A 14263-nucleotide genomic window follows, 5' to 3' on the forward strand; every position below is an offset into this window, starting at 1 on the left:
TATAGAATAAGAAACAAAAATAATCGATTGTTATTTTTCATATTTAATCATTTTAATTGGAAGATGTTGAATACGAATTTTTATTTAATGGAGCGTATGGAATGAATGCATTTCTGCATTTTTATACGGTTCATTCAATATGTTCTGTCGAGCGAAATTATGCAGTATGATTAATTCACTCTGTTGATCTGTGGTTTACACGTATTTCTATCCATTAATTATGTACACGATAAAACCCAACTGTTTGTAAATGATGATATTGCGAACTGAATATTCGCGATAAAGACGTATGGTCATCAGGCAAGGTTGACGAACGAGGGAAGAAGGAGGCGGCAAAAAGCTTCCGACACGTAAAATCTATCGATTAATCCCACTCCCACGTAAACAGGGTCGGAAGCGCGTCGCCTCGGTATCGACGCTGGCAAACTCCGAGTCGTTACCACATCGCAGCCAGTCCCCTTCAGTTTATCTATCGCCGACTTTGAACGTTTAAACGAATCGGCCCTTTTACAGTAGCGACGGACGCTGCAATTTTCACGAATGATTCGCGACCTGCGTGTCTCTAAATAATTCCATTGGCTCGTTTCGCTAATTTATAGGCTTTTGTGAAGACCGAGCACGGAACGTTGCAGCGCGCGAAGGAAATTCCACTGGAATTTGAATATCAATGGTGCAACCGACTGAATAATTTAGATCCTCTTAATCCTCCGCACACGTTTATCATTCGAACGTATTTAGGGGAACGTATTAGGGTCTCGACGCCTTTCACGAGCCTGTAATCAACCGTCGCTACGTATTTGTAAATTCGACGTTGCAAGCGTGATCATGTTGCTTGAAAAGTTCACCGCTACCCTTTTACCCAGGAAATTGAGTAACTGCAGTGAAATAATACTACGCTGTTTGATTATCATTATCCGAATTCAAACACTCTTGCACTGCGTTAGCTTTTCATAAAATAATCATTAATTCGCTTTCATACAAAGTTTAATATCCGTACAAACTTTCTCAATATTAAATATAAAAGTTTAGAGTGTAAAATAATTTTACACCGATGAAAAGCATCGCGATTTAACGCGAACAGAGTCTATCTCTGCCGGAAGCTAAAAATTACATTGGTTCCGGCTACCACGGTTACGTAACGAAGTACACGAGTCGGTTTTGTTAAAGTTTCTCGAGCTCGGACATTAACGCTGGCGATAGATCGTCCGGTTTATTTACCGCTGTAAGCGTTTCAGCAAACTGTTGCGCTCTGTCAAAGCGTAGTATCGGAATTTTCCTTAGACGGGCGAAGTTTCCGTTCAGAAATAAATCAACCGCGCACCATGCCAGTCTTCTTCTGACACCAAAAACAGACCCTTTTATACCACGGCAAAAGCGAGCAGCGTTATTTTCCAGCTGATTTTACCAAACTCTCAAATAATCATGAATTTCCTCATGAATTTTGTAAACACGGCTGGATCAACGCGAACAGATATTACGTATGTATAAATAAATATTCTATAATCAATCGAGCGGATATAGACAAGTTGGAAACGGTCCATCTAGGAATAAATAGCTTTCATTGATTGACGGCGACGTCTTTAGAATCTTAAGCAGCAGCCGCGACCAAGAGTCTCGAAATATTTTTCGATTCTGCTCCTAATATTCTATTCCTGTCACGCCAATTACGAGAATCTTTCAAGATTTGCAGAGTGTCACACCTTAATGATCACATCGTTAAAGTACAAGGCAAGCGAAACAGCTATATAAAAATTTGTTATCTCTGGCATTTTGTAGGAATCTGTGCGAGTAATAAAAAAAAAAATTCATACTGGCCTACGCGAAACTTTGAGCTTTTTTAGCAACGGTTCGTTAAAAATTACGTCTTCGGAATGCGTTTCAGCAGCAAGAGTGCAAACAAACGACCCCAGCGGCTTCTCTTTTCGAACAGCTGACCTACATAATTCATACACCTATGACCTTTGGAAACTGTTTTTTTAATCAGATAACTCGGTACCACGATGTTACTTGACGAGGTTTCGATTGCTGGTATGAAGGTGAAAAAATTTTCACCATTGGAGGAGGTGTACCCGAGATAAAATTCCGACAAGCGAGACCAGGTTTTTCTCTCATCAAATTGCACAGAGTTTCACACTCAACTGTTTTTATCCATTGCGTTACGGAAGTCAAAGATCTCACACGATTACTCGCGCACGAACTTCGTGACAATCGTGATTATATATTACATTTTAAATTAACTAAAAATAAATAAAGTTTCTCGTAGGTATGTGGACAGGTGTGTAGCGGAGTGTGGAGGACTTCACATTTATGACAGACCATTATATCGCGAAGCAACCCGTGAAAAAATAATAAGGCGGCATTCAAAATCGTAATGCGAGCTGTTCTCTGGTGACGCGAATCGACGAATCGATTTCCCCCTCGATCACCCGCGAGCTCCGTCGACGGATAAATTTCAAGTATAAAGAAAAAAATGTGCCGGACACTCTCCTACTTATACACGTTCATAACGTAATTGGGAAAAACAAACATGGAAAAATGTAATTAAGCTTGCATTACGTTTGTTTCGTATTTCAATACATTTCGAATATGAATAAAATTGTGAAGCACTGCGAAATCTTTCCAATTTTGCTCATTCCTGTTCTGGTCGTTCATTTCGAGACCTTTTCAAACTAAATTCAGTTCAAAATCGATACATGCTTACTCGGAATTTCTCCTCTCTTGAGTTCGAATTGTTTCCACGAGTACAATAGTATTTCGACGACATCAATTTATTGATTATACGCGTCCAATAAATTCGTCAAACGAAGGATTCGTTGTACATAGCAAAATAATTTTATTTGCTGAACTCATCAAATAATTTTGGACGATAAGGCACACTCGATATTAAAATTCATTTAACGTTAAAATCCTTTTACTATTTTTCGTCTACTTGAACTAACATACAAGCCCAAAAGAATGATTTCTTCTCATTCGTGTCAGCTCGATCTTTCAAAAGCTGTCGAATCCAGCTCGACCAATAACTCAACATTCACGATTGCATCGTTTGCTCATAAATTCCAAGGTTCTCTTGAAATCCTCGCGGCAGCCGTGTACGTGAACGTGACCTAGCTCGCGGGGCTTATTAAGGCCCGTGTAATAAGGTCATTCGTCAGCTTGGGATGCGCGAAGACGAAGCGTGCTCGAGAACTATCTCTACTTCTGTCCCGACTTCCCTTCCGTATCCGTATCATCCTTTCCCTCAGTTTTCTCAGAATTCCTCTTTCGAGACGGTGTTCTCCCGTGAGGAATTCCGTATGGCAGAATGCCGATAGTCAGGCCTCGAAAATGCCACGAAAAAGTGAAATTCCCACGGGGTCGACACACTCACTCTTGCTCCAGCCTAGATGAATCCGATCGACGGAAAGCACACTGCCTGTCTAGCAAGGAAACATCCAAGGATTTCGATGGAAACCGACAATAGACGGATCAATCGTTCCCGTAACTCTAGAATGCAGTTTCCTCCTCTAAACCAGTTACCATGTCGCGAGAAATTTTACTCGTCCTCGGGAAAAGCGATTCGTGGTACTGAATTATTTTGGCATGAATAATAACAAGACTGAGCGGCTATCGGCAGAAAGTATTACACGGTCTTCCTCTCTTGCAAGGGAAAACGGAAACTAAATTGCGAACGCGAGAGCTGGACGTACTGTCAAAACAGCTACGTGAATGAAATTATAAAGTTCTCGGATTTACAATATTTCACGCCGACTTCAAAAGTAAATTAACATTGCAATTAACTTGACCGAATAAAAATGACCGGCTTTTCATCCAAATATTATCTTATATTTCATGTCTTTCTCTATTTGATATTCTAATGCATACGACTTTATTCATCGTTTTCAGGATACTAATTCCTACTTGTTCACTAATCCTGGCTGCATTTATTTCGTGAAAATTTTTGTAATAAACCGTTTCAATCGTCCATAAACTCTAAACTATGGCTGATATGATAATACCGGTTTTATTGCGTTATAAACGTGGCACGAGAAATACGGGGCAATAAAGCGAGAAGAAAATATACATTCCGTCGTGATTTCCATGCTAAAATCTAGCTATTTTAATTGGAATGATCTATTCGTCGATTCGTGAAAATGTTAAGTGAGCAATGGCAACCAAAGCAAAGTTCTATAAACCGTTTCGTTTACTGAAATAATAATTACGTTGAAATTGTAACACGTTGTTCAGAAATTCAACTAAAATTCCCGCTTCTCTTGTAACGATGAGAGAAATAGCAGGTGCATTTATGTATCCTATGAAAGGAATTGAACAAAATTATAAACGTACAATGATCTTGAATTCTCATATTTTTACGGCCAAGGGTTTTTCGGATTTCCGCGGAAAAATTTTTGCCCATCGATTTATTATCCACTTTTACGTCCAAGGCCTCCCCTGCCGCGTTCGTTTATTTATAATTTCCTCGACTCCCGATGCAACGCGTCCTAACTCTTGCGCGTCTCGCAAATATTTTCGTCACTTTAAAATCCTTCTCAGGTCGTCGAGCGTTTCAACGTTCACGACTATAACTAGCCTCTCCGCGGCCGGATGTTCTCTTTACGTTCCATTCTACTGTCACTGAAATTGATGTAGAAGCTCTTATCAAGTATTTCTTACTGAAAAAGGTAAGCCATAAATAAATTGCTTGTTATTAGATTTAACGGATTTATAGAAAAGAATTACAAAAAAAGAAATCTCTATTTAGATTTCATTTTTTAAATTGACATCACGAACCTTTATTTTACATAAAAACCTGGAATCTATCCGTCAGACTTGAACAGAATATCTAATTGCTAAACAATGGAAACCAGTAATTGGACAGGAATGTTGCTACACGGATAACTTATGTCGTTTCCTATTCATCCTTATGTTATTCGGAGACGATCGGATGTCTATCGGATGATCCGTTGTAAAGGCGTACCTAGACAAGGGTAAACCACTTGCCCCGAAAATCGAAGTGTCACGTGGCTCTTGTCTACGTGTTGCGTTCGACGGAAACGCCAGTTTTGGTGAGAGGCAGGTAGGCACCGATACTTCAAGGTGTCTATAACTAACGCGCAACTGCGTGAAACGCATAATCGAGGGTAAGGTGCTCAACAGGGAACTGGTAAATCATTACAAAGGAATAATTTCAGGCTATAATACCCTAAATATCTGAATGAAAGAGAGCGAGAGGCAGGCAAAAAGAAAAGAACAATATAACGTAATATGCAGATACCTAAATCGTGATGCAAAATGTGGAATTAACGAGTTATCACCGGCGAAACGTAACAACGGGGATCTTCCTCCGCAGTTGCGCTACGCGGAATCTCGATCAATAATTAATTTGCATTTAGCTTGCAAATTAATTAGGGTACCAGTTGTAGCGGGGCCTTAGGAGTGCTCGATACGAGGACTGGTTCACGCGAATGATTGACGAGAACGGTAAGCGAACATAACGGCCCGTGAAATATTCATTTTGCTATGCGACACGGTCTTCCTGTTTCTTGCATCTTGGAAAATTTCTTTATAACGTAATTTGCCATTCTTGCACGACTCGATCTGCAGGGTCACATCGCGGCTCTAGAAACCTGCTAGCTTAAATTAATTGCGAAACTTCCAGCTGAATTTACATGTACCGCTGTAAATTAGAAATCCAGTATGCTCTGTCCTAGCTTGTTTATTCCAGTGCAGTAGGGAAATTCGAGGAGACCGCGACGAGAATAGTCTAAAGGATCACAGGAAACTAATTAGTAGAAGCGGACACAGTAACTCTCGAATTGAAGCTTATTTCTTTGCATATTACTCAACATCAGCCCTGGAAATCATTCCCAAGTGAATATAATAACTTTTCGATTCGTCGATTTCGTTCGCACCCGACGTTTCAATGGGTTATGGAAAGGAGCTTAAAAAAACTTTGATTCGACGATTTAATTTTTAACTTCCCGGTGACTTTATTGTCATACGGATCCGGTTACATCGTTCCCCTTTTTAGGGAAATTCAATCTAACATTATCATTCATCCCTTTGAAGTCACTCTTTGAAAGTTCAGGGAGCGAGAAATTGAATTGCTTTTGAAAGCAAGATAATCATGCCGGATTAGAGTGGAAATGTAATAAGTATTTCAAACAATCTCTATATGGGCAGAACGTGTTTCAAAATAAATGACGTGATTCCGAAATATACAATTTAAAACAACATTCATATTTTATTCATCATTATAGCCGCTTTGTGCGAGCGCGATGCTAGAACGTCGCAAACAGCTGCATTTTTGGATTCGCGGCCCAAAGCGAAGGCAACGACTCGAGAAAGAGCGCACGATACATAGCACGTGTTGACGTAGATAGATCAAAGAGAGCTTCGTGACCGCATTCGAAGATCCTGTTTGCAACAATATAGCTATAGCCTATAATTTCCGAAACAAGAAGCAGAAGGGAAGAACAAAGAAGGATAGACGTATATACCTATAAAAGCGCGTAATTTTTAGAAAGCTACAGTGAAACAGGAGGAAACATTGCAACTAGAGAATGAGACGAGAGTGTACTTATAACTTTCTTCCGGAGTCGCGACGTTCTTTTCTTTATCTTTCCAACCGTTGGTCGACTTTCCTTTTCTCTCGCTGCCTCTCGTGTCTCCTTCGTGCTTCGAAGGTCCTCGACGATACCCGAGACCTTCTGCATGGAATAAAAAAAAAGCGATATCTTACGGTGCCTGCGACCGGGGTAAAAATAAATCGTGCTCTCTTTCGCTCATGCACCTTTCACCTCTCAACCCATTGCCATCTCTCCTTCTCCTGCTAATACACGTTAGCAAAATTCAATTTCGTTCAGGAAAAAGAGGCGCGAAACCCACGGCGAAAGTATTATTCCCTTTTTTTAGTTGTTTCCTGGATAAGAAAAGCTGATCGGTTTAAGTGTATCTATAGAACACACTGAACGCGTACGATTTTTCAATTTTCTCTCGTGCCACGCCAAAAACCAACGGTGAAATCGTCTTTTCCGTTCGTCACATTTTTTCCCGTACGCTACCCGATTGTAACCGATTCGTGATCCATTTTACTCGAAAATAAAACGGGTTTTAGCTCGAATTAAATTGTATCATGTGGGAAGTGTGATATTTTTTAAATCTCCGTCGGCAAGAAGATATTAATTGCATTTTTCCTTTTCATGAGATCATCCGTCTTTCGCGGAGCGACAGATTTCTATAAATCTTGCCTATTTACAGGAAAAATACGTAGAAAGGCGTTCGCTTTCATCAAATCCCTCGCGGGGAAATCGAATGGCAAATATCAATGTCACATCGAGGAAATTCTTTCCATCATTTTTAATCTAACGATAATCATGTTTAAATATGTACATAAATCAAATCAGTTTGTACTAAGAAGTGTGAAATTAATGATACAAAAATTGTCAATCCTTTCTGCGTGATCTGGGGTAACGAAGAGAAGCACTTCTTTTAGAACGTCCAATCTACTTCTATACTAGGAAGGATTCTTTTCACTGACAAACATTAATTGCATAAACGTCGCCTGTATCATAACAATACTAGTACGTCCAATTTTACTTGCTCCGGTTATGTTTTTCGAGACAAATGCGATTAGGCAATCGATGCTCGATATTCGTCAACGGAATTTCGCGAGTACGGAATCTCACGTGCAAGCGTGAACGTGGACATGTTTCAAATTTAAACCAATATTCCCCGTGTCATATTCACGTTTCACGTCGCAATCTTTCACACTTTCGCATCGCCGAAAAATATTACGGCAGCCCGCAAACGCTATTTGACGTGAAACGTTGCTTTTCCCCAGTTGGTGGCTTGAATAAAAATTGCGGTTTGAGAGAGAAAAGATGAAGTCTGATTTATCGTCGATAATTCATATCGTTTGCAAGAATGTTCCCAGAATTAATATTCAATTTCAGTAGCAGAGAATGACCTCGAAGGATCTATTCTTCAATATCAGAGCTAAGAAAAAAAGAATTCATAGAATAGCCTGGGGAACTCAATTATTAGAACACTGGCCAGAAGACTAGCGGAAGATTCGGGGCTGGAATCTCGACCCAAGCAATCCGATTGACCCGTTCTTCTTTCGAGCCGAAACGAATTCATCCCGTTTGTCTTTATACCCGGGTCGCTTCCAATTTTAAAGTATCTAATAAACGAAAGATACGTGAAAATCAAATTCGATTTACCGATAATGCAAAAATCGTTTCTACTATTTTTTTATCCAGTTTCTTAATTAACGGATTAATCATCGGGATGAAAAAATCTAGGTTCTACGATTACAAGTTACCCTAGGGTTCTCTTTGGACGACCGAACCGAGACTCTCGCTTCAATCAGCTCTGCCAGGCGCTTATACGTCTCCTGTGGGATACTTCTGTGAAAATGTCCGTCCCAAAGTAAAAGCTGGAAGTACTCGATGTTCATAAATATAACTGCGTTCGATTTAAATACGACATTCGCATGCATACACTTTTCGTTATCCCTTCGCACGAATTCTTCGATCAGAATTTTCCTCGATCTATAATTATATTTTTCCTGGTTATATGATCTTAAGCATTATGACCTGAATCATATCTCAATATTAAAGAAATTTCTCTTGCTTCATTAACCCTCTGCTTCATTTCTGCTACCACCATTACCCTGTTGAGCTTAAGTGAAGAATGAATAAGTCCAGAAGACAACGAACAAGCGAGGATTAATTTAAGAATATGAGATGCTGTTTGAGTCTCGGGCTGTTTAAATTTCCAGCTCGGCGCGCGATAAATTTCCTCGCGGTTCGAGCAGTAAATTGTAAAAGATAGTTTCCTTGTGCACAAGTGGTACCATTCAGTGGTAAACCCATTAAGCGTCAGCGTTGCGCAACAAGGTATCGGTGAACTAACATCGCGTTTTATTTATTCCTGTTTAGCTATCTATTTTCATCAATTTAACGTCAGCCCGCAATTTCCCACGCGAGTACACCTCTCGAGCTCAAATCGTAATGCGTGATATATGTATAATAAGAGGTAGAATATTACAACCGTATTACTCGCAGTCAGTCAGAACGTTTTCCCTTTTTTCAAAAGCAAACAGAACCTTTCATCATTTGGAAGTCATTTAACATCGTAATAACCGTGCGTGATCACGCTCGGGAACATAAAAACAGAGGAGTGTGTTTTCCGAGCGCTTAAACTCAACTTTGATAACTCGCAATGAGCTCCAATGAAAAAAAAAAGATCGTACGTATTTAATCGTAGATGAATAACGATGAGAAACAATCGGACACTTTACCTTCTTTTAAAGAGAACATTTTTAATTTGAAATGAAAGTTTGTTTTAACAGCTTTTCGCGCATTTGTTGATTCGATACGCGACTCATCGCGAAACAATGTACCCTACCGTGTATTAAATCAATAGATTCTTCTCCCTGCTCTTTGTAAGGCGAACGATCTCAAGAAAACTCGGTGAACGGATCAACGGAACTTCGCCAAGTTCGATCGATGCTTAACTAAGAGCCCTTTGCAAAGATAATAAAGAGGTAAAGATGAGTTGCGAATTGAGTCGACGAAGAAAATCGAAGATCGAGCAAATTTTTACGACACAGAAACAACCTCATTATTTCACGACATTTCCCGAATGATTTTCATCGGTGTGTTTAGCTAAGCCAAGGTGAATCGACTCTTGGAAGATAATTTTCCCGGAAAATTTCATTTTAAACTTGTATGTACTCGTAAATTTACAAACAAGCAAATTAACTTCGTTTAACGAGATTTTAATTTCGTTTAGCTCCGTCGCGAAACCTCGACAGTTGCATGCGAATTGGAAGTTATTATTCCGTAATTCACGTCGCTTGACAATTCTCTTACTTTGTTATTCGACAACTTGCCACGTGTGCAGATAATACAACTATCTGGAGAATAATTTCCCTCAGGGTATTCGAGATTAGATATGTGCGTATTCCGTGAGAAAGAAACCATACATATACCCGATTAGCTATATGTATATCGTTGTCACGCCCCTCTTTTAGGGACAGTAATCCCAAGAATAAAAAGTATATTCGTTTCACTTATCGATACATCTGAAGCCACGGTCCTTGTAAAATTCTCCTCCTTGCTGAATTGCATACGCACTTCGTCATCAGTTTCACCGTTCCTACCCCGCTACGTTATTCACCTCACTACACCGTCCCTAGAAACCGTTTAATCTACCCTCTGGCCTTATCGCAATTCAACCCCACGCTGTTTTACACCCTCCCGACCGTTCTATACAACTTCTATACAATAACAATGTGCTGCGTGTAAACACAGTTCTTACATCGATACGAAAGCATGAATGCTGCTTCAAAACTAGCAGTAAAAACAAAACATTTTCATACCCGACATTAATATTAAATTGGTCAGTAAAAAATGTCATTTTTACAATTATCCTATGATTTATATTAATTTCATCATAAATTAAATTAATTATAATTTTATATTAATTTCATCCTGGCAAAAATATATTTCAATTTATCAAAACATAATATCATGTACAGCATGTTTTAATAAAATCATTAAACAACATTCATTATACCTGGCATTCCTTACTGACTCACTCTGTATATGTATTGCTAAATTGCATGAATAAATTAGTAGTTATACCGGGTAGTTCGAACGAAGCTGCAATTACAGAACAAATCTGCGTGCTTCGTGGGAAATAATTGAACGCGAAAAGTTTCTACGATGAAATTCCAATTGCATTTTTATTCGAATGAGAAGTAATGCAACTGTAATCCCCTTGCTCACGCTTTGCCTTGCATTTTCTTAGCTGTTATCGTCGCGGTTCGTGCAGCCAGATAAATTACGCGTTTCTCGAGCGCTATACTTACGCTCTTTTCGTTATACGAGAAAAGAGACACGCAGTACCCCAGTAGCCTTATCTATTCGTGGCTCACCGTTAATAAATTCCACCATCTTGCCGTTTCCGCGCTCTTAAAGCACGTTAACCCGAAAAATTATCTACGAATGAATTAGCCAGGATACGATGATGTCTAATTAACCTCTGAGTACATTTATATGTCTAATATTTAACTTTCTTAGTGAGTTCAGCAAAATCTGCACGAAGGCGTAACCTAAGGACGCACGAAAAAAATTCTTGAACATCAAAACAAGGTTATCGCCATAAGTATTTCTGTGATTCTAATTAACTTGCAAGCGTGACTATTATCCTTTTGCTAGAATGTGAATCGATTTGATTAGTGATTTTACTTTGTCTCATATCTAATTGATTATCAAGCAGGTATCGCATTCTATTTCTATCGGACGATTCTTACTCTACCCTGTAATTAAATGGAACGGTGGAACACATGAAATTAGAAAGCATATAATAAGAAAAAGTACACATTTCACAAAAGTAATTCGCGAAATGGATGTACCGCGCATTGAGTAAATAAATATCGTAAAACTGATCGATGATGTGATTTCTATCTCCGTGGTACAATATTCATCCTAAGAAATCAAAAGGTTACCGAAGTTATTTTTCTAGACATAAAAAAATATCTTTAACTGCTTCTTAAAGCACGTACAAAAAATAAAACGTACAGTCAAGAATTCTTTTCTATCGATCAGTTTAGCCAATTAAAGTAGAATAACCAGAATAGAAGCGAGTCACGGCGGTGTCGCTGGTTCGTCTTGGAAATGCAATGTAGAGAACGTAGTGAATTAATTATCGCGTCTGAAAGTTTTGTTGTCGTCACATTGACCGTCAGTGCAGGGCAAGGGATCGACAATCGAACGAGGCATGCCAGTGAACATTGCTCCAAGCTTACGCGGCTTAATTTTTCGGAGCGAAAAACGTATCGCATGCCAACAAGGCGTCGCGACGTGCCGTGAAGTAAAGTGCGTTGAACTCACCTTAGCGTCCCTTTGCATCGAGCCTCAGCTGGCAGCCGCGTTCATCGGTCCTCTTCGGAACGGATTCCGCGTTTCATGTCCGCATGCATGTCCGCTACTTCTGGCTCACGATCACTGCTGCTCGTAACGAGATTCTTTCCTTCGACGCGTCACACGGTGATCGCGATAAAATTGTCCGCGATACGAACGAAGGATGTGTTCACATGAAACGGAGGGAGAGGAGAAATTGCGAAAATAAACTCACAACACTGTTCGCCGGCTCTTTTCCACTCGTCCGCGTTCGAACTCCATCGGAATTGTCCAACTCTCTCCCTCTCCACGACGACGCGTCACGTCGCGAAGTTAGGGACGACCGGGAACCGATTTCAGCGCGCGAAACAAAATTTTTTCCCTCCGTGTGGAAAGCCAAGATTTTGAAGACACCGATCGCGCCGGGATTTACGTGTACTGAGAATGAGAGAACGAACGATAAACAGAGAACAGAGAGGAGGGAAAAAATGACGACGACGTGACAAGGGTGACGCGCGTGATTCACGCACCACACACACGACCGACCGAGAGGACACACCACGATGGACTGGAAACGAGGGTAGAAAACGTGGTTGCCGTCGCGACGCCCTCGTGCGTACTCGGCCGGCGTCGGCAGCCGTCGTTATTGTCGGCGTTTCAGGGCCTTCACACTCAACATCGGGCGCCATTCGGGTCACGTGGCCAACGACGCGAAGGGTGAACGACGCCGGCATCTCTCTCTCCCTCTCTCCCACAATGTTTTCCGGCTCGTCTCGCTCCGACTTGTTTTCCAACGGGAATGAAAAGAGACTGGGATATGCCAACAGCTTGAGATGAATCGTATGAATATGAATAGATGCGCGGCTATGTAAGTACACTGTCTTGCACTCTTATCAAGTTTTATAACCTTAACGTTCCATTCAACCCGCGCCGCGGTGACTCAATTTCCCGCGATTTCCACACGCAATTTTCTCGCGAATGTCACGAGCATCAGGATCACACGGAATTAAGTCCTTTTTCATAATAATACGCAGATATTACTGCTTATTATATGTACATTCAACTTTTTCTACTTTGACTAAAAATAAACACGCAAGTACGCGATACGCGGCACTAATTAGTGCTAGCGATACATGGTGAGTGATGTGCATACTCTGTGGAACGGTCAAAGTGTTAATGGGTTGGATTTATTTACATACATGTGCATAGTGTTTAACCTTGTTATGGATATGATTCTATTAATAAGATTGAATGTAAGTATTATAAAATTCGTGCATATGAATTTGAATCTAGCAGTTAGATTACACATAATTAGATGCACATAAATTTCTCTTCTCAAATACGTAAAACTGTGCTTAAGAATTTCAGCGAGTATTGTCGGTAATTCGCGCAGCCTATCATTATACGATGCAGTACAAGTGCTTGCACGAACACGAACTTTTTTTACCGTTTCTTTCTCTTTTATGGAAATGAATTTCCGTATTTCAAAGCGTGGCCTTTGTTGACTATCGATGTTCCGTTAGACACATTTCTGACGGGCCTGTCGTGGTGTCGGAAATATTAACGTGAGTAAAGTTCCGTTCGATTTTTCATTCCGTCTGTTATCGCATTGATAGTGAATTTAAAATGTAACTCGTTCGGTCGTGGTTTACGACGTGTCGTAAGTATTCTTTCGCCTCGTTGCTGCGAATCACGCGCATAAATAATATTGCACCGTGAAATAGGAACTAACGGAAGATTTCCCGATAGACTGTGGCCTAACCTTTCAAGAGGATGCTTGAATAAAAGGAGATGTGCCAGGATTTCTGAAAGCTGGAGAAACCGGTGCGTGTCTACAAAATTCGATCCAGATATGGTAACGTACACATTTAATATTTTATTGCGTGTTGCTAAGATTTTGCAAGTCGTTGCTTAAAAAGCATTGCAAAGCTCCGTTTAAGCTTATACACATCTGTATTACATTATACGGTAAGACATAATTTAATGTGACATGAAACCATTGGTGCTGGGTGACGAGGTTTATCGTTAAAAACGTTAATCAGCTCATTGTGTCTCGAGATACCTGGCCCAGGCCCAGGGATACAAAGGGTTTCCATGCATGGCAAGTTCATAAAAATATCTTCGAAATGTAAAACTGTTCTTTTAATTTCTTCTTTCTAAAGTGAAAGTGCAACAGCCGGATAAAACGCGAAAAAATTGCACTCGCAGGAGTAGTTATCCGGGAAAGCTCTCCGAACTAATCGTTTGTAATAGCTAGTAAAAAAGAACTCGGTCAAATGTGTACGAGTATATTGTCAGGAATAATTAAAGAAAAGTGTCATCTCTAAGAAAGCTTTTTAACAGTACCAACGGATTACGAAGTAGCGTTCCGG

At 40.1% G+C, this 14263-nt stretch overlaps 1 protein-coding gene across 3 annotated transcripts in view; it reads right to left on the bottom strand.

The window, feature by feature from the left end:
* SK (small conductance calcium-activated potassium channel) overlaps positions 1–12467 on the bottom strand; it is a 140201-nt gene extending 127734 nt beyond the window's left edge. For all 3 annotated transcript variants that reach the window (XM_018020785.2, XM_018020784.2, XM_026811699.1), the window contains exon 1: positions 11883–12467. The gene's annotated coding sequence lies outside the window, so the exon portion shown is untranslated. The remainder of the gene's footprint in view (positions 1–11882) is intronic.
* Positions 12468–14263: the final 1796 nt, after the last annotated feature.

Source organism: Ceratina calcarata, unplaced genomic scaffold, assembly GCF_001652005.2.
Source record: "Ceratina calcarata isolate Rehan_Ccalc_2016 unplaced genomic scaffold, ASM165200v1 scaffold235.2, whole genome shotgun sequence".
In the NCBI taxonomy this organism is placed as follows: Eukaryota; Metazoa; Arthropoda; class Insecta; order Hymenoptera; family Apidae; genus Ceratina; species Ceratina calcarata.